The sequence below is a fragment of the Patagioenas fasciata genome, chromosome 3 (genome assembly GCF_037038585.1).
Source record: "Patagioenas fasciata isolate bPatFas1 chromosome 3, bPatFas1.hap1, whole genome shotgun sequence".
In the NCBI taxonomy this organism is placed as follows: domain Eukaryota; kingdom Metazoa; phylum Chordata; class Aves; order Columbiformes; family Columbidae; genus Patagioenas; species Patagioenas fasciata.
In genome coordinates, this window is record NC_092522.1 from 75,315,365 (window position 1) to 75,336,228 (window position 20,864).

At 37.0% G+C, this 20,864-nt stretch overlaps 1 long non-coding RNA gene across 3 annotated transcripts in view; it reads left to right on the plus strand.

Moving 5' to 3' along the window:
- The window catches only part of LOC139827596 (uncharacterized), a 75,504-nt gene extending 58,909 nt beyond the window's left edge, over positions 1-16,595 (plus strand). For all 3 annotated transcript variants that reach the window (XR_011738411.1, XR_011738413.1, XR_011738412.1), the window contains one exon: positions 7,956-16,595. This is a non-coding gene — a long non-coding RNA (uncharacterized lncRNA). The remainder of the gene's footprint in view (positions 1-7,955) is intronic.
- Positions 16,596-20,864: the final 4,269 nt, after the last annotated feature.

The following is a 20,864-nucleotide window of genomic DNA, read 5'->3' on the forward strand; positions in this document are numbered from 1 at the left end:
ACATAAATGCTTTTATTAGTTCAATCAACTGTGGGTTTTTTTCAGAAAAGGAAAAAATTCATCCTAGAACATAAAGTATTTGGACATGATACAGTTAGAAATATTGCAACAAATTATCCTGTGAGATTTTGCAAGTGTCAGTAATGATGTTTAGGCAAACTAAAATTTGCATTACTCTCTGACAAAGCCTTTGAGACCATGAATTTATTATCATTTATTGAGAATCAGCCTAGAAATCTTCTACAGGAATAATACGTTCATGCTTCTCCCACATACCTACCAAATTTCGTTGTCATTTACATAAGATCTTACTCTGACACACTTGTAGGGCTAAATCAAATCTTGGATTTTTAGCCTGTTTGGCCATAAAAGCATAGATTCATAGAATGTCCTGAGTCAGGAATTTCTGAGTTGTCCTTAGTCTACCTTTGCCTGAGCCTCAGGAGTGTAAGCAGTATTTTAAACATACTGCGTGCTTCAAGCACTTAACTCTGCAACTATTAATCATAGAATATTCTGGTTTGAAGTATAGAATCATAGAATGTCCTGAGTTGGAAGGGACCCACTCTCTCAGCTTAAAATAGGGTTCAGGTTAGCTTCTATATAGAAAATTATTATCTCTAACAGCATTCCTTGTATTAATTATATCAAAACTGTCTACCCAGGATGTCACGTAGATGCTGTTAATGCAGGATAGTTTTAATGTTATCCATTACATTTAGTCCTCTTCAGTTCTTTCAGGGAAATCCAGAGTGATTATGAATTTTCAGATATTTATACAATCCAGACTATATTTCTAATCACAAGTACCACTGGGAAACTCATGTATTTTTCTAATAAAACACAATTTAAATCAAGAGAGTGCAGTGCAGACCTGGAGGAGGTGATTCAGGCCCTTCCTCCATATATTCTGTTGAAATTGCCTCTTAAAAGGGTATTAGATTAAAGGCTTAAAGTCTTTGTCTACTGAGTAAGGGAAATCTTTGTATTATCCTTAGCAAACTAGAGACAAAATGTCATTTAGGTATCGTGCAAAACAGGACACTTTAAATGCCTCATGTGAACATTATTGTGCTGAATGTGTAGGATTTCATCGAAATGTGTCAGGTACAAACTCAATAAGCCCCAGACTACAAAATGCATGAAACACTGGTTATAGAATAAATAGAGATGTAGCAAAAGCAATCAGTAGAGAAAACACAGACTGGAAAGTAAAAAGAATTTCACAAACGTGTGACAAAAAATCTACTGAAGAGAATAAATGCACCTATTCCTTCATAATAGTGTTTTGAAAGTACAGAGCCATCACACTGGCGCTATTTCATACTCTAGTGTTCAATCCAATAAAGAACCTAGCCCAGAAATTATATCACTATACTTTTCAGAGATGTCAACACAAGAGATACTGTCCAATAGAAAAAAAACTTTATTCTGTTGAGCCTGTGTCAAAAAAGCCTTCTCTAGTCTTTTTTATAGTCAAATACTCTTTGTAAAACAAACATACTAGAATATTCCATTTTTCTAAGTTACGATATCCTGCTTCATTTAGAGTAGACACAAAATTCAGGCAGTCTTCCTGAAGTCTCGCAGTTAGTTTCATGAAAATATATAACCAAAAGTCAGAAGAATTTACACCACATTTAGACAGTCTTTTGTCAGTCACGGGTCTCAAAACTTGCAAAGGTGAAAATTTTGACAATTTCCACTTTACAGATGGGCTACTCAAGTTGTACAGGGGCTACCTGATTAGTCCACTGATGTCAAGCAAGATGGAGGCAGCTTCAGCTACGTAATAGAGTTCTCTTGATTCCCATCTTGAGCTCATACTGCTGGTGTTTGCTTTTTTTTTTTTACGTGTCAAATGGCTTTGTGCTCTCCTAAAACAACACACCATGAGAAAAGGTTTAACAGTGCTCCCTTTTACACTTGATGGCAGAAATTACGTTAGCTATACATGTTATACTAATGAAGAAGTGCTTCTTATGGTGGGAAGTATTTGGTCCTATTTTGCAAAAATTCATTCAATATTTATAATAAAATGATTTAAATTATAGCAACATTCTGATTGAAAGTTGAAGATCACCTGTTTTTCATGGCAATTCAGAGTTCTGGAAGACATATATATTTATCAGAACATTAAGCAATTCCTCGAATGAATTTCAGCCACACACAAAAACCCCAACAAACAAAAACAACAAAAAAAACCCAGAGCATATATACAGGCCAGAGTCAAAGGCATTTACACAGTGGTTTCAATTTTACTTTGCTAGATAATGGTATGACACTCAACACAGCAGAGAAGATAATGAGTTTCTAGCTTTCACCAAAACCTCATGAGCTTAAATCAGGAATTTGCTTCTCAACCTAAGATCCTAACCTTCCACTAGAAGCAAAGAAAATTACTTGAAGACAAAGATAGGTAGGCAATAAGGATTAAAAAAAAAAATGTTTATAATACAAACATATCACACAGGTTTGAAGACGCTCTAAGATACTTATTTCTGGCCATGATAAGTGTCTATCAGAGAGTAAAATCAAAATAGTTTGCTAGTCTTCACAACTAATGAACAAACTTCATGTGGGAAAAGAGCATTATTACACAGAATCACAGAATTCACAGAATGTTAGGGATTGGAAGGGACCTCAAAAGATCATCTAGTCCAATCCCCCTGCCGGAGCAGGAACACTTAGATGAGGCTACGCGGGAATGTGTCCAGGCGGGTTTTGAATGTCTCCACAGTAGGAGACTCCACAACCCCCTTGAGCAGCCTGTTCCAGTGTTCTGTCACCCTCACTGAGAAGAAGTTTCTTCTCAAATTTAAATGGAACCTCTTGTGTTCCAGTTTGATCCCATTACCCCTTGTCTTATCATTGGTTGTCACTGAGAAGAGCCTGGCTCCATCCTCATGGCACTCACCCTTTATATATTTGTAAACATTAATGACGTCACCCCTCAGTCTCCTCTTCTCCAAACTAAAGAGACCCAGCTCCCTCAGCCTTTCTTCATAAGGGAGATGCTCCACTCCCTTAATCATCTTTGTTGCCCTGCACTGGACTCTCTCCAGCAGTTCCCTGTCCTTCTTGAATTGAGGGGCCCAGAACAGGACGCAATATTCCAGGTGTGGTCTCACCAGGGCAGAGTAGAGGGGAAGGAGAAACTCTCGACCTGCTAACCACCCCCATTCTAATCCACCCCAGGATGCCACCAGCCTTCTCGGTCGCAAGGGCACAGTGCTGGCTCATGGTCATCCTGCTGTCCACCAGGACCCCCAGGTCCGTTTCCCCTACACTGCTCTCTAATAGGTCATTCCCCTACTTACACTGGAACCTGAGGTTGTTCCTGCCAAGATGCAAGACTCTACACTTTTCCTTGTTATATTTCATTATTTTTTTCCCTGCCCAACTCTCCAGCCTGCCCAGGTCTCGTTGGATGGCAGCACAGCCTTCTGGTGTGTCAGCCACTCCTCCCAGCTTGGTGCCATCAGCAAACTTGCTGATAGTACACTATATTCCCTCATCCATTAATGTATTAGAGTGTGTATTTGCTAAGTTCCTTACATTTATTATGAACAAAATGGTGTGAAATGACTTACATGGAAACACAGACCAGTTTTCCTTTTCCTTCAAAACTTGAAAATATACCTTCTGATACTTCAGTTTTGCTGAAAGCTTTTGCCTGTTCTTAGGTTCCTGTTACTTGTAATGAGCATGAGAATTGTGCTTTAATCCAAACAGACAGTTACTGTACCCTTGTAAACACCAGTTAAAATCAATGAGGAGAGTATGGGAAGATATCTACATAATTGTAGACATCTTTTCCTGGAGCCTTGATAGGAAAGAGGTCAAAACACATTCAGGTGTCTCCATCTTCTCACAAACAAATAGTTCAAATTGTTATTCCATGATGAATGAATGAATTACTATTACTTTTTCCACTAACGTCTTCACTCTTCTACAGAGGAGACTGGTTAAATATTTAAATATTTAAATTATAGTAATTCAGTGCAGAGGTTAAGTTCTATTCCTTCCCTGCTCAGAGGCCTTTGGATAATATTGTGCAGGAATTTCCTATGTAACCACCTAGTCCTGTGGAAGTTACCACTCAAAGTGACAAAGTATAACGTGCTGCAGCTCTGTGTTGCCATTCATAGACCAGCATTTTTAGTTCAATCGCAGATGAAGGTTGACTTGAGCCAGTAAGTCCACCGTGGTTCAGCAACTACATTTCACAGATCTTGTTCAACTTCTGCCATGCCTGCTACAGCACCAAGAAAAAACACTAGAGAATCGGGGTGACATTAATGTCAAGTGAAAATGTCTGTCTGCTTCAGAGCATAGATATCTTATGGACTGGCTGACTGAAAAATTTTGTTTGGGTATAACATCAAGAGTCTGTGTTGACAAAATGAATGAAGAAAACATGCAAAAGGACTCTTAAAGAATGAATGCCTACGGAACATAATCAGAGCTGCCAAACTTAAACTATAGTTGTTTGACATGTCAGATATACAGAAAATGGAACAGCTGGTGAATTCATGTCACTTTAACAGAGAAAAGAAAATGGACAAAAGACCAAACATAAGGCAGAAAAAGTGTTATATACAATGGTTTAGCTTTTGCTGGGACCATTTTTTTGACTTCTATATCATAGATGAGAAAAAATGTCAGATTTCCAATTATAAAATTACTAAATATGGTAATACTTCATTGTATAACTAAACTGGGATAAATATCATGGCATCCAATAAGCATAACAACTATGTTGATGTCAAATAGCAGCACAACCTGAAGTGTCTTTCTCTAATTAAAATATTTTTCCTAACTTGGTTTTGGACTAACATATTAGAGTAACATTTTATACAACTTTGGCCATGTAAGACAGCCACAAAAAAAAAATTTTTGTGTCATAGGTAGTCCTGATTTGAACTCTGTGATTGATGGCTACAAGGCAAAAGACTAAATAACATCTGTTGGAAAAAAGGCCCAAGAGTGGAAGTGTAATGGTGATTTAACAGCAACCACATCGCAGCAGTGTGCTGCTTCACTTATGAGTTCACAGAGATATATGTGGTGTGAGTAATTTCATAGGTTGCTAGTTTTATGTTTGAAGATACTATTAAGTGGGAAATGATAAACTAGGGATTTTTTTGCACATTGATAGAGGGTGTGGTGCAAGTCAGTGGCAGGTGAACAAGAGAACAGCCATTCTGACCATGGTTAATACGAAGCCTGTGGAAGAAGGTTCTGGGGACAAAGGACACTCCAGTATTTGTAGCATATAATCTCTTCAGCACAACCCCACTGATAACATTCTATGACTAGTTTTGCAATCTCTGTAAACTCCTAAACCTCAGTGCACCACTAACATCTGCAGAGCCCCTTTAAGGCTGCAGGTTGCTCAGCAAGAACCAAAATCCAGTTCATTGTTGTATATCTAAGTGCATCTGCCAATCAAGTACAAACAGGGTTATGTACACTCTGCTGTGTGTGTGTATAGCACTTATGGACACGTCCAGCTCTCCCGAGTTCACTCGTTTTGCCTTTTCTTTTCTTTTCTTTTCTTTTCTTTTCTTTTCTTTTCTTTTCTTTTCTTTTCTTTTCTTTTCTTTTCTTTTCTTTTCTTTTCTTTTCTTTTCTTTTCTTTTTTCTTTTCTTTTCTTTTCTTTTCTTTTCTCTTTTCTTTTCTTTTCTTTTCTTTTCTTTTCTTTTCTTTTCTTTTCTTTTCTTTTCTTTTCTTTTCTTTTCTTTTCTTTTCTCTTTTCTTTTCTTTTCTTTTCTTTTCTTTTCTTTTCTTTTCTTTTCTTTTCTTTTCTTTTCTTTTCTTTTCTTTTCTTTTCTTTTCTTTTCTTTTCTCTGCTTTGCTTTGCTTTGCTTTGCTTTGCTTTGCTTTGCTTTGCTTTGCTTTGCTTTGCTTTGCTTTCCTTGGGAGGAGGGTAGAGTGGGGCGATGGGGAGGGAGGGGTACAAGCGGGGAATAAGTAGGGGCCTAAATAAAATACTGGTAAAGGTAAAATATTACCAAATATAGAATAAAGTAATTTAGAAATATTTATTCTCTGCAAGAGTAATTAGACATTACTAGTAAATTAGAAAGGAATAATAATGATACACAGCAGTAGAGGAAATGGTAACTCCTTCACTAGGTATTTGACAGAAGCATGCTAATGAGCCATGCCTACAGCATGATATAAGCATACTGAATCTGATTGATCATATGTATGATCATCTTGCAGAGATAGTTTATCACTGTTGCATCACTAAGCTCCCTGATAGAGCAGGAAAGACCAGGACAAAGATTTTGAAAAAAATATGGTACTATTCTGTTTATACAACTGGTGAATGTGCCAATTCTTGATTTGGAAGAGCTGGGATCAATGGGTGAACTGGAAAGAACATTTTGTATTCCCAGACAGCAGACTGAAGTTATTAACTGTGTGGGTTATTGTTTCACGTCTACCTAAGAACACTTCCCAGCATACAGATTTTGCAATGCTGCACTGTATCCTTGACTGGAAGACTGGCAGTGATCCCATCAAAGCGGTGCAGATGGTAGTGTTTCAGAAGATAAAAGAATTCAGAAAAATGTCCTGGCAATCCAGAAACCTTATCATAGTACATAATCTAAGAAATAACATTAGAGACAGATACTGTTGCTCTTCTCCAGTGCTGAAAACCAAAATGTATGCAGGAGGTCTCCCCTTTTGCCTGTATGCAATTTCCCTTTCTGTTTCTGCTGCTCCCCACATCCACCATGTACTGATAACCCCACCGAAGTCAGATTGAGAAAGTGCATGGCATTTCACAAAAGCTTCTGAAGGTGTGCTCACTGACAATGCACATTTTCATGCACCCTGATCCTAACTGACACCTGGTTTAAACTCTTTACGAAAAACTTAGTTTCTGCATAGACTCTCGAAATGAAAGATCTTACTTGTGTAATGTAGCAAAGTAGTTTTATGTTGAGTATTACTCTTCTTTGGGCAGTTACTTTGATTTATCCTAGAAAAGTTTATTGATTTTTGTTTGCCTCAAGGACAAGCTCAGTGAAAGACTGGAAACTAAATTAGTATAATTTTTATGTAAGACAGATGAAAAGCAAAAGTCAGCTTTGAGACAAACATTAACAAGAAACACCTGTTCAGGCACTTTTCCATGGAAAGCTACATCTATATGCTGGATGTTTTGTACCATGACCATGTCTTGCCTTGACACAAACTACAGAAGACTAACAGAAGGAAGTCCTGCAGCTAATATGCTACATTTCTGTGGGAACAGTCAGCAAACTTGTATCTCATTATCTACCTGGCCATATCCAAATGTGAAATAGAATAGATACAGCAATAGAATTCACCCCAAATTTCACAAATTCTATAAGATTAAGGATGATTTTGTTTCAGAGCATGTTTTGATTGTCATATAAAATGATACTTAATATAAATGGAAACTTTAGCAAATGTATGATGTAAAGGATGCTTAAGTGTTAACTTCTTAATTAGTATTTTAACTGGTTATAAATAATTGCAGTAAAAGAAGTATTAAGTAACCAGGTATTAATCAATGGGTAGCATTATATCTGCAAATAGCAACTACAGTTGCTTGGATTAAGCTCTAAAACTTATATATAAAGCACAGAAGGTAGCACACCTACTAATGATCATTTATTTTCAATAGAAGGATTTTTGAACAGTGCAATTAGCTCATATAACATTTATGTTTAGAACTGAAATACAAGAGGTAGTCGACATGGAACTCAAGAATTATACAATTCAGAAAGTCTTTTGTCACAAAAATAGCAACAGAACGACAGATTCAGGAATCTGCTTGTCAGGCAGCAGGAAAGAAAAGACTTCTTTTTTAATGATGAAGAAAAGCATTGAATTTTACATGCTAAAATTAAGACCTTTATTGTTGTTGTTGTCCTTTTCATTTTCTTTTTCCCCCTTTTTTTTTTTTTAGCACAGCTGAGCTTATGTTTCCTGATCACCTGGACCCTCTGCAGATTTGGTCAAATCTTAATACTTAAGATGTCTTGCCATATAAATGTGACAATCATAATGTAGACTCAAGAACATATGAAAGAATGCAAGTCACTCGTTCAGTCCTTGGAGGAAGCAGATCATGATGGAAGCACTTCTGACCACCAGGGGATCATGGGTTTTGCTATGCAGCAGCAGTTCCAGTCTAAGTCCCACTTGTAGCTAATTGATTTTATAGACAATGCTCTGTGTGTTGTTACACATCGCTGTTCTGTAATGGAGTAATCACCACCACCTCACTGGTTGGGTGCCTAGGACCTTCGAGACCTGTAAGGAGGGATGAAGTCAGCCTGGGGCCCAGGAGCCTTGAGGTCCATAGGAAGCAGAAGAAGAAATCTGCCTGGTGCACAGGACCTTGAGGGCTTAATGAGGAGGGGAAATGGGACTGATATGATGTGATCCTCTCAGTCACAGAGTATGGCCATTTGCCTTCTAAAATGGTGTTAGTTATGCTAACCACATTGCCAGGGGTCAGCAGCAGGGTTTTCGGTCACACTTGAATATCCAAGTGTTACAATCAGTTGAAAAATATTTTATGCTGAAACAAAATTAAGACTCCATCTCCCAAGGAAAATTCATGATATCCAATTTAGTGTCATGTTGCACTCTTACAGTGACACAATGAATTTTGAAATCTTCTTTGCAACTAATTGAATAGTTTCGGCAGAAAAAATGTCAGATATCCCCACTCTGATTAATCTGTGATCCAAAAAGGTAGTCTAAGCACCCTGAGTCTTTGGACAGCACCTTGGGGAAGTGCCACAAGTACCTATCTAGTCACAGGATAAGTAACCTGCATTTCAGGCTGCCCCATTGTGTCTTTCCAAATCTTCTGTTGCCACCTGTAGTCAGGCTAGTACAACCCACTTGTGGGTGTCCTATAAACTTTTCAGAACCCAAGCTGATGGAGGATGGACTTGGAAGAATCCTTTTAGTTATGGATTTGCCACTTACAGGGTTCACTGTAAACAAGACTAATCAAGTTTACAAAAGATAGATTTAAAAGATAAAACAATGCATTAGCTGAAAAACAGATTTATGTTAATAGGTCAAAATTACTAATAGAGAAAAAAATTATAACTACGGAAAAATAACAAAATGCAGTACTAAAATCATCCATAATAATAATAAGGATCCTTGTGAGTTGCTTCAGCGCTTTGGCTATTTTGAATTTAGATAATTGACCTAATTAAAATCCAATTAAAATAGAAGAAGAGCAGCAGAACTCCTTTCTTTTGGCCTGATAGCATCTTTTCTAATTAAATATGACCAAGACCAATGTGGCTTATAGAAAGTCTGTAGCTATCTGTATTTATTAGGCATGTGCAAGCAAACATACCAGATTGGGCCCTTCTCAGGGGACCTAAATGAGGGAACATCTAGCTTGGAGGTGATAAGTAGTAAAAGAAAGGAATGCAGCTGCTCAGCCTTTCAAAGACAACAGATGGCTTTTTACAAAAGCACAATTTTATGTACTTAGAGACAATTTTTGGTAAGAGCTTAGTCACCAAACAGGTTATGCAATGGTATAGAATTTTATCTTGGGCTTAAAAAATTTAACTCATTTTACACGTATGTAAGCATTAGGCATTACGTGATTGTATTAGCTTAAATATATATATATATATTTCTACTGTGTGAACAAAAAATAATTTTTGAGAATAGGACATGTTTTTGGAGTTATTTTCCCTTTTCATAGGTTGTCTATTAAACCTATGGGGTAGACAGTTCTTTGCTTTGATTTTCGAACATTGCTCATGTACACACTTGGCTAACTCGAACAGTTTGAAAGAACCCAAAATCTGTGTGAGCACAGGTTTGACTATATAGAGATCACCAGCACCTTTCATCTACCAGGAGTTCTCTCCCTCAGAACATTTGAAGTGTAACGTAAGACAGAACACAGAAGCAAAAAGAAACTGAAGCAGTGTTCCTCTTCTTCTGTTCACAGTAATAATCCCACTTCTCTTTCCTTTATCAGTAAATTCTTTCTGTCAACATGAATGAATGCACTCAGGCATAGAAGAAATATGTTTTTATTGTATTAATTATGAATATACAAGATTTCTGGCACGATATGACTTTTGAGTGACATGCAGTAAATATGAATGAGGATGACTACTTAAGCTGAAAAGACTTGTGCAGACACTGAATCATAATCACTTTCAGCATTGTAATATTTAGTCCATGAATGAAGTTCTGAAACCCTTCTGGTAACAGGAAAGATTGAAATTTCTGTATTAAAAAAATCAAATTTTACCTAGCATAACTACAACCTAATTTTACAGGGGTCTCTGTGTATGTCCAGGAGCACTCTCCAGAAATGAGGTCCATTTGCCACTTCCACTTGCTGCTACTTTGGCAGCGTTGACATGGACTAAAATGTAAAACTGGGGAAAGAGATTTAGTCTCAACTCCTATAGTACAAATTCCTTGCAGCAATCAAAGTAATATATATAATAAGCTAAAAGAAGACTGTGACACATGCAATTACAGCAGATGAGACCAGAGACTTCAGCAGAGGTTCAGCGTGCCCCAGGGTATTGAGTATAAAGAAGTCTGTCTATTAAATGGTTCATGCTTTGCTGTGAAAAAGTGTAATTGTCCAGACATTTTAATTTGAATGTACTATGCTAAAACTTTGACTTTCTTTGGAGAAGCATGTGGTTTTCTTTAAGGTAGTAAGTGCTGAGACTGTGCATTGGAGAAACACTATGGAATCTATTTTGCAGCTGAAGAAAGAGGGAACAGCTCCTTTACTGTTTGCACATATTTCTATCATCATTTAATTCTTTTATTGAAAATAGGTAACTCAAAACTGACAGCAACAGGAAGGTGGTTGTCTGTTTTGTTTTTTTTTTTCCTTCTTTATCTTTCTTGTAGAGTTGCTGAAAATTCACTTGTCAACATCGGCAGTGAAATGCATTGTTCAAAAACAATGCAGAAATAAAAATATATCTTAAAGCAAGAACAAGGACTTCAAGAAAATTTTAAAAGGGTATTGCAGCATAGTGTTTCCCAGTGCAGCAGTACTCACAGTCACAGCACACACTATACGTGATTTCACGTAAGGAAAAAAGTCTGCATTCACTTCTCTATAGGTTCTCTACAGGTTCTGTTTACTGTAGCATAAAAATAAAGGAAGGAAATAGCTAACTTTAATCTTAGCATAATGAAAATATGCCTAGGAGAGGTTGTAACATAATCTGTTCCTCAGGGAAATTAGAGGAATCCTATTTGTTACAGAAGTCTAAAACTGAATAGATGAATATGAAAAGAACCTTAAGGCCTAAGTTTCTCCCACCACTCAAGTGTATTTTTCAGTATTTCCAGGGCTGAACGTGATGAATCAGCACTTGATGTATGTTTGAGGAGTGTGCACAAAAGAAACCAAATGATTTTTACTTCCACAAAACGGTCAGAAGTGCATGCACGCTTCAATAATACAGTATTTGAATATGCCATTAATTTAATAGAATTCTTAAAATATTATGTCTATATGTACGTTCTATGTGAGATTGGGGCTTATATTATCATACTTAGAGATGATCCTAAGAAGAAATTAAGGTAGCATAAGAACGGCCTCCTGCAGCATTGTAGGACTTTCCATTTCAATTCCAGAAGAATAAAGGTACCAGAGCTTAGCAAATGTTTCAGAAATTTCTTAAAATCTGTTTCACTTCAGTTCAGAGAACAATATAAATTGTTTTAAGTGTTCCTGCAATGCTTATCTCACACTGGTTTACAGGACGGAGAAAACAACGATCAGACTTCCTTTAGACCACGAGAACTGTGGCTTAATTAAATACTAATTTATAATTTCCTGAATTTATAAGTGTTTCTATTACACAAAAAAAAAAAAAAAGTATGCAACTTTTCTCTAACACTTTCTCATTAGTCTAGGTGGGATCTATAAGTGATATGTATTCCCTCAAGCTTGTGTGGGTTTGAAGCTGTCTGAAGCAAATCTGTGGAGTGGCAAAAACCATTAGAGCATCTGTTAACTGTGCTGGAGGGCTGGGATTTCAGGGGATATGGAAAGATCACAGTCTCTGTCATTTGGGAAAAAAAACCAGTGAATGACCCCAAAATGTGTAGAGCTGTTACCTGGAGATAGCAAGATGTACTAGGTAGATCAAAGCACATGGAACATTTTTAAGTGAACTCACTTTGCGGTAACATAGCAATGGGAGGGAGGTGGCAAATACTGGGAGAAAATGTGTTTTACTTTGAGTAATGCAGTCGTATCTGTAAAACACTAAGTCCATTTCAGAGTAGGAAAACAGCTAGTGGGCTGAAGCTGGTGCGTGTTTGGGATGTGTTTTGTTCACAATGTTTTCCAGCTGTTGTGTGGTGGCTGAGCAGCAGAGAAGGGATTTCAACACTTCTGTTCTTACGTTTTCGATTTAGGCTTATCATTTGTTGAGCATTTGTTACACCAGTCTACAGCAAGTAGACGTTTCAACTAGCTTTATTATTTCATTATTTGTTTTGCTGCTTATCCCTGTACTTTGATGATAATCACCCTCCTTTGCCTCCTACAAGTTCAAATTATTTAAGTGTTCTCAGTATCTGCAGTGTCTTTAAAAGTGCACAGCAGAGTCTCAGGTCACATTTGCTCAGCAGAAATGTCTGTCTTCCATCCTACTGAGTTTAATTAACACAGAAAGAAAAAAAAAACACCTTCCAGTTGAACAACAACCTAAAATCCTAAAGGATTAATAGAACAATCCTTCAGAAAAAGAGAAAACAAAAAGTTTCAAGGATCTATGAAAGTCAATTGTATGCTGCAAGAGCACAGCTATAGATTATAGCAATAGGTATTTAGTTTTTCCTAAAGAAAAACAAAGTTCAGCAAAAAGATCTTATGAAGCCATTCCTGTAGTTGCTTATTACATATCTGTGCAACTAAAGCAGTATTAACTGTGTGAAAAGCAATTAATAGTTGTCTTTTATTCTCAATAGACTGGAAGCATAGCTGTTAATTTCTTTCATGAGCTGTTTTCTCAGTGCAATAGTCTTTTAACTGTGACTTCATGTGGGCTGAAATCTAATGCTATATTCACATAAAAGGGTTTGGGCACAGTCATGTTTAAATCCCATAGCATGAGAGTCACACAAGGATCTCTAACATGTACAAACTGGAATATACAGATTTCTCCAGCTAGAAATCTGAAGCAGTGTCATACACAGGAATGTACCAAACCATGTAAAACTGAGCAGGAAAATATCACAAGGAAGTCCTCTTGCTGGAAAAAAGTTTATCATAAGACCCTTGGCCTAAGCAATCAATAGGAAAAGCAAGTAACTGCATAAAATATATGTGTAGCTATCTATTCACTGATTTTTCAGAACGCTTAAGTACAGAAATGACATTTTGAGCAAAACAAAGGAGCATCATCAGAGTTAGTAACAATTTGCTATTGTTACCAAGATTGTCTAAAGATTTAAGCTTTTTAAAGATAAGAAGTCCCTATTGACCCAGCTTCAAGGGATTAAAAAACCAAATACGTATTAGGGCATGTATATTGTAATCTTATTAGGTCAAATGTTGTTATTGATATTTTTGTTATTATTGATGTTATTTGTTATTATTTCTATTACAGCAATTCCTGGGAAACCTGCCAAAAGTGAGGTGACAGTGTGCCAGGCATTGTTGAAATGTATAGAATAACTTGACCTTGCCCTGAGACCTTTCACAATCTTGTTTAAGCCAAAGCCCAACAAATGGATGCAATCACATAAGAAAGGAAGGTGAAAGCAACAACAGGAATGCTGTTGGACAGCCATCATACAATATTTGGATTAGCTTTTTGCTGTAGGCAAGGTTATGTTTTTGTAGGGCACTAATTTCTGTGTTTTTACGATGATATTCGATTATCTGCAACTTGCCTACGTTGACTGTAACATGCATTTTCTTTATCTCTGTGGTAACTTCTGGTTTTATTTCACCCAGGATGATTTTTGACAAGCTGACACACAGGAAGAAAAACAGCGGTATCTGATTTCATAAATCTAAAATTGTTTTAGGGAAAAACGACTTACCCAAGAAGAGTGGAGTTTTGTTTGCTTACACAGAAGACATTCATGAAAAATATTAAGATTGGTATGAAGGAAGTCTGAATGGAAATGTGTGTATGCAAGCATGAGAATTAAAGCAGAAAAAAAAGACTTGAAAGAATGGCCAGTTAACAAGGGATGCCATTCCCAGGACACTGTTTTCATCAGCAAAATTGAGGAACATATTCTTGATGTCAAAAGGAAAAAGCCTGCAGTCTGAAGATCAAACAGACTCATCAGCAAAAGAGCAGCCCTGGCACTAACAGGGTGGCAGTGAGTCTGCAGAGCATCATGGACACCACTCCTTTCCCCGTTAGTCTGAACAGACAAGAGACGTGCTTCACACATATGCCAAAAGAGGAAAAGCAGGCAACGAGCAGAGGTTTGGCTTAAGATTTGTGGTAGCTTAAATAAGCAAGATCTGAAGAGAAGATCGACCCCAAAATAATCAACAGCTCCTGAAGGAGAAGAAAGATTTGTCCAAAGACTCATTCGTTGTCAGCAGTTGAGAGGCACTCCAGGAATGCAGAGAGGACTTTGCAGATGGAACATGTTGTCTTTTGTGATATACCCAGGTGATGTTGGTCAGACCGCCTGGACACAGGCATGTTGCTGCTTGTGAGTATGTGAGTGAGAGAGCATGAAACCATGAAATCAACTGTCTTTGCAAAATAAATGCAACTTTCCAATCCATTAGAATTTGCATTGAGCTTTATTATGCTGATACCACTAGAAAGCAGATGTCAACACACTAACTAAAGTCAACACTGACAAAGCAGTCAAAATAGTTGATGTGTGCTTTGGAAGCTAGAAATTGTATAAGAATAGAAATGTATTTTTGTAGTAGCCCTCAAAGAACCAAGTGGGTTTCAAGGGGAACTACTTCTAGCAAAGACAGCTGTAGGAAATTTTAATATCAAGCTTTCCATAACTTTAAACTGTCCTGGGTATTACTGAACAAGAGTATTGCATTATTTTTAGTAAAATGTTAGGGGAAAACAGATCATTTTATAATATCTACTGTGAAAATTGCCCACACATATGAAATTGTATAACATTGGGACTGCAACAAGCAGTTTGTTCAAAAGAGTTTGAAAAATAAAACATATTGTTAGGTGGGTTCTAACTGAGAAAAAAAATTAGAAAGCAGCCAAGTACTCCTAATGCTATTGGGCCTGTTAAAGATGCAACACTGCTGCACTTTCCCTTGACCTTGTAACCCTGTAGCCCAGTGCATGAAGTAATGCTATATCTCATAGGAGGCCACTGCCTTTTCGCTACCTTTACACTGCCTGAGGATTGAGGGCTGTCAGACTCGCTTGGTCTGACCTTGCACTGGCTTGTTTAAAGCTTCGTTTAAGCTTGTTTGGTTGTAAAAGCTGTTTTTCTGATGAACAGGTAGCTATGACTGGTTTGTTTTACTTTTGCTTATCTTTGTAGAGTATAACTCTATTTTTTCTATAAAATGCCGTAACAAGTAGTAGAATGAAATATTTATGTCCCTAGCCTAAAGATGTACTATGTACGGGAACACAGGCCTTATATGATAGCAGAGACTTTGAAAGTGGAACACACAACACAATGTAAAAGAGTATAGAGAAAAGATGGTAAGGAAGGAACACAAGATGACAGTGCATGCCCAGGGTTATAGACAACTCACCTGTGTTCAGGTAAAGAAATGCAAATCTTAGAGCAGAAAAAGGGACAGGAACTCAGAAGTGCAAGTACACCAGTTTCAACTCTATTGTCATTCCAACGTTTTCCTCACTATCTTTCTCTCTTTCTTGCATTTTTTTTTCCTGTATAATTAGATCTAGAATAATAATTTTTCTCTATAGTGTTAAGATTATAATTACACTATTAATAATTTCTTGGTTTTTCATGTGGGATGCATTTACTTCTTTTCAGTGGCAAGATGGAGCATAATAACATCTTCAGGGAAAAATCAAGTTTGCTATGTATTTGTTCCCATTTAGCACAGCATATGGACTTAAATCAGTGAAAATGACATCCTGTTAAAGCCTAGGACATAAAAAATAATATGTTTGCTCTATGGTGCCCACTTCCCTGTAAATGAAATTTTTTCATTTAAGTTCTACTCTGGATAGTGGAATTTAATTTCTTGGCTATCTACATATAAAAAAATCCTAGCTACTAGCCAAGGTTAAGTCCATAACAATTCCTCTAAGCTATCTGCTTCAGTGGAACAACACTGGATTTGGATTGACACAACAAAAATCAGAGTCTGTCTCAATAACTTAGCCTTTCCAGTTGAATAATGGTATCAGTGATAGTGAAAGGGCAAAGGGCCCAGGTTACATAGAATATATTTCATATCTGTTGGTATGGATTAGCAATGATGAGACTGTGACTGGAAGGCTTCATACTTTCTCAGTACATCACAGAACTGTCTGTCAGTCCTCAGCTGGCATCCTTGAAATGTACGGAGTGAAAGAGCACAGCTTAAAGTAAATTCTGTACAATTACTATTAATCCTTGTCTCTGGTGTTGTAATAAATACTATATTCTAGTTCAATTATGTGTCTGCATTTCTGTAGTTTACTGACCTATAGAGCTTTGGAATAACAAGAAGTTTTGTACAAAATTTCTGTGAAATACAAGTTTACATTTTCCTTCATTAAGATGAACCTATTCAATGCATGTTCTTCGGGGAACCCTGAGTCTCCTGCTTCTGACAATGTCTACAACCACAGAAAGCTAAATACAGTAGTTTATTAAAAAGAAAATATTTATTTTAGTTCAAAAAGACAGATTTATGGAAATTAAATATTATCTATTTTAGTGGAATCCATCATAGTATTAAAAATATAACAACAGCAGCTTTATTCCACTACCAGCTTTCCAGCTTCTGACAGTAAGATCTGTATCTGTCACTCAACACACAGCCAAAGTGGCTAGTCTTGCCTCTGGACAGCAGCTTTTGCTGGCAGAATGGCTAAGTAGATAGGAACATAGACAAAGGCTAGTGTAATACGCCACAGTGCCAATCACCTCTTAATTGAATTCCTTTCACAACTATGCCTGTTGTTTGAAAGCCAAGTTATTTGAAAACCTACCTTGAAGGCCTTATTTTATTAGAGCTGATCATTATTAAGGAAACCTTATATTTATTAAGCTTTCATTCAAATGTAGTATATTGACATGAAAAATATCAGTAAAAGGGTCAACAATATCAGCTGTGATACATGAATGTGGTAGGGAATTTGTTAAGAATGTATTTGGCATGAATGAGTAGTAAGGAGACTCCATTTCAGCCCTTTCCATTCTCCCTGGGGAAGCAGCTTCTAGAAATACGATAAAAGGTAAATGAAGTGGTTGAAATCTATCTCTTAATCAAAAACAACAAAAAAAAATTAGAAAACAAGTAAAATATAAAATATTTTATGTACTTTCATGAGATAGAAAACGAAATATTGTATAAATAATGTGAATGTCCTAGTTTCATTGCTAATTTCTCACCATCACATGATAATATGCACTGAAGAAAAAGCATAAGGTAAAACAGAACTGTAATAGCACCATGCTGGGTTTTCAGTCTGATAAACCTTCAAGGAAATATTTTAACTACAGAAGGGCTGTCCCTGAGTGTTTTTCTATTTTCCAGCTACACACAGAATGTTTCATTTCAGACATCTGAAAAAGGTCTAGCAGAAACAAATCTATAACATATTTTTCTATTCCTACATTCAAAGACTTTACATCTATCTACCAAGCCCCATACACTTGCCACACCAGCAGCTTAAGATACTTCAACATATCGTCAGACTTATAAACAATTCTTTCAGATGATGTCTACCTAAAAAATACTACTGTAGGAAATAAAGAAATGTGAAGACAAGAGAGTGAACTGAGAAGAGCAAGAAATAATCAGAATGAACAGAAAACCAGATGTCCCATGTTGATACAAATTGAAGTTATTAACCTCCCTAGTAAGTGACAACAGTCTGTAACTTGAATTAAACTCTTCCGCAAAGACTTCCACAAAAAAAATGTGTTTCACAAGATGAAGCTAGGTGGCCACTGGAGGTGTCCCACACTCACAAACCTGGAGTGCTGACAGCCTGATTGCTTCCTCCCAGGTCCAGCAGTGTTCCATCTCTGCAGTCTGGTTACTGCTGTGCCCCAGCCCTCACAATGAAACACAAAACCTTTCCTGTTGATATCTCTCCTGAGGGGCAATGGCAACTTGTCTTACTGAAGCCAAATACTTTACTGGGGGAATGAGAAGAGGCAAGATTAAATGGCTCAGTGTAGCCCAAAGCCACTGTGAGGACTCCAGAACATCATCTCTCAGCCAGCTGGGAAGTGGCAATTTCATTAAAATATCTTAGGAAGCCTAGTCCAAGTTTTTTTCTTCGCTTCTACAATAGCTCTAAGATTATCAGTGAGAACTGGCTGAGAAAGAGCAAATTCAGAAACCAAGAGGACACCAGGGTTTTGGTCCATTAGGGTAACTAGACTGCATCTGGAATGCATACACACAAAAGGCAACAGTCTGCCTTTCAGTCAAAAGCAGGAAGAGAGGGTCTGCAAGTCCTCCAGTTTTTCTTCTCAGGAAATTACTGTTAATACATTTAGTCACAGAAAACTAGGTGAGGAAAATGCTTACATGTACTGAAGTCCTAATCTGAACTGCAAGCCAGCTGTTCAGGGCAATGCCCACAGCTACATTTAGTCCAGGGCTTTGTTGTACCAAGTCTTCCTGAGCCAATTAAACTTGACATTTTGCACACTTTCTAATTAAAATGCAAATGAAGGGATGAATTACATAAAAAAAACAGATTATGCAGGTTAATTAAGAGCAAAACATACCTAGACCCCAAGTTTACTGTTAAATGGATTTTAGACATAACCTGCTGACACAGCTGAATATGGAGTCTGGACACAGAATGGTGCTTCAGTGGAAAGGCCTTTTATCTGTACCGAATGTTGAGAGGTCTGCAAGGGAGTGCTTCTATAATTGCTATTGTTTTACTCCTGCCTTTAAAATTCTGTCTCATTCTTCTAACACACACAATACTATGCCTCAGACTGGCTGTCTACAAATTTGTCCTCGAATAATACATTTACAGTATTTGTATTCCTTGTAGCTTCTGTGTATCCATCCCATCCATAATTTTCAACTCTAGTAATCAGAGCTCAGTCACTGGACATTTGAGAGGCTGGTCTGGTCCTCAAAGACCTTACCTGATCTCTCCTCCGCAAGAGAAAATGAGAAAAAAAGCAGCCAAAACCCACCTCGGGTTCAATAGTATGACCTTACCTGTACATATAAATCGGTGGGAAAGAAGAGATGACATGAAGGTGTGTGTTCAAAACTTGGAGAAGAATAAAAACAAAATGCATATGAAACAGGGCTTTGTCAGCCCTTTTTCAGGATAATATTTCCCTGTCTTTGAAGTCATCCATTTATAAGCGTTGTGTCATGTTTAATTTTTAAATGTATGTTTGGAATTATAATGATGTTCCTATGTGCTTTTAGTAAGTAAATGCAATTAGGCCTTTAAAAAAAGGAGTTACAACAAAACCAGCCCTCCAGAATTCATACAAATGTACTTCCACTTGCCATTTTCTAGGTATAGGACTTAGAAAAGCTTAAAAGGGATTAGTCAAGGCAGGGAAAAGAGTGCAGCCTGCAGGGAACTTTGAGAAAGGAGTTCAGGAGAAAAGATCTGAGAAAATGTTCCAGCATTCCAGCCTGTGTGAATGTTAGCTTTAATTGCAGAAACTCTGTTCATAGTCTGTGTCAGCTGAAGAGTCATTTCATGTGCTTTTATGCATTATATAAAAAAAAGAGAGCTAAGATCATTGTTAGAATACGTGACTGAGAACTTGATTCCCAGTTTTACTGCAGATTTCCTGTATAAGCTGGACAACCAATTCCAACACAGATTTTTAAAGCCAGTTAACATACAGCTGTATTAATGCACAGACAGGTGCTTTTGAAAACACAAAGGCACCATCTGCATCTTTAGGTTGCTAAATGCTTGAAAATCTGGCTCACTATTTCACTGAGCTGCAGAACCATCTGTAAAATGGGAAATAATCAGGTTCCCTTTTTCCAAGCTTTTGTCCATTTAGATCTGTTCTTTCACTGGATTTGCCTTCTCAGTATGTATATGTCTAGTATGAGAGTTGTTTTATTTTAGTTGAGGCATCTAGCCACTACAGAGAAAAATATATATTCTTAGTAAGGATTCACAGAACAAAAATGACTGTTACCTCTCCCCAGAGTACTAACATGTTGTATTAGAAAGTCAAAAGCAATGCCAACTATAAAGGAAGAAAAAAAGGAGAGAATGATATGAATCTAATATTTGTTATTACAATTACTATTTTGACCCAAACTCAGAAAACAAGCACAAAAATGAGTATGGCGTGGGAGTATAGGGCCATAATTAATAGCAAATACTTTTATCTTCTACACTACTTAGACAAGTACTTCAGTTCTCATTGAGCAAATAACTCCTTTAGCAAGGGAACAGGAAGAGTTCTTAAAAAGAGGAAAAGCTATATTCTAGCTTCCCAGCTGCTTATTTTAATAAGCAGAATTTAACATTCAGTAGCTTCTACTATGCTTCTTTTTGCAATAGTGAGAACCTAGACCAATCTGCTGAGATCTCTCCTTACATTTGAAAATCATGCTCTCATCTATCTTATAGTTTCTATGTATATCTAAATTCACTGTGCTCAGTGAAAAATTTAAGAAATTATGTCAGGGAATCTCTGTGTGCACCGGATTTCTGGA